The following is a 1254-nucleotide window of genomic DNA, read 5'->3' on the forward strand; positions in this document are numbered from 1 at the left end:
AAAAGTCCAAGAGGTTTTTCCCTCCCCTAAGCTGCAATTTAATATCTATTCCATTCATTTTAGATGTTTCAAGTAGGCACAGCCAAAGACATCTTCTAAGAATCAAAAGTTTCACTCCCATGCCTTTTCCAGGAAGCAACCCAATAAACTGCATGGCCATACTTGACCTCCGTTGGCTATCCAAACGATCCAACTTCACCCGATTGCCATCAGGCAGAGGTTAGGCAAGCCGCCACTATCCATCTTCATGAGTTTTATCTCTAGCACACCACTCCCATGGTGCCATAAATATTAGGTGATGGTGTTTAAATAAACAAATCCAATGACACTCACATAGCAATGTGAAAAAGCTTTATATCGAGAAACAATCTTATGCCAAGATGTCATCCCAGCCTAGTCCAAGAAAAACCAAAAATCCCTGTACAAGGCAGGGCCTTCTTCAGAGTCACATAACAGAAAGGTGAAGGAGGTGCAGGAGGATCACAGGCTGGTGAGTGCCTCATTGATGGAAACATCTCAGGGTGCTACCAGCTCTCAGGATCTGGAGGTCCAGATGTGATGCCCCTGGAGGCAGGCAGAGTTCCAGCAAGCATGAAAGTAGAGGGACAGAAGCAGAAGGAAGTTCCCAGCTTCTCTTTCTAAGAAGGCTACACAATCAAGGAAGCATTATCAAGCTATTACCTAACTGACAGGTTGGACTCCACCCCTATACTTTCGTCCAAATACCACACTGATAAAGCACTGGAAGTACTCACTCATCTATGCCCGGGAATTTGTATGACAGCTATTGGGCCAACGGCCAGGAAGAGATCCATAACTATACTCATTCCAAAGAGAAGTGACCCAACAGAATGCTCAAGTAATAGTACAATATCATTGATATCAAATGCAAATAAATGTTTCCTGGAAATCATCCAACTATTTTTGTAGTATTACACAGACAGAGAACTGCCAGAGTTTCAGGCTAGATTCAGAGGAGGACATGAAACAAGGGATATCGTTGCTGAAAAAGAGACTAACATAAAGATGTTTACTTGTATTTTATTTATTATGCTAAGACATTTGACTATGTGGATCATAACAAACAAAATGAATAGGCTTGAGGAAATGGGAATTCCAGAACATTTCATTGTACTCGTGCAGAACTTGTACATGGATCGAGAGGCAATTGTGTAAATTGAACAAGGGAATACTGCATGGTATAATCAAGAAAAGTGTGTGTCAGGGTTGTATCCTCTCATAATATTATTGAAT

Source organism: Echinops telfairi, unplaced genomic scaffold, assembly GCF_000313985.2.
Source record: "Echinops telfairi isolate 266 unplaced genomic scaffold, ASM31398v2 ScPeMD7_7469;HRSCAF=8507_1, whole genome shotgun sequence".
NCBI lineage: Eukaryota > Metazoa > Chordata > Mammalia > Afrosoricida > Tenrecidae > Echinops > Echinops telfairi.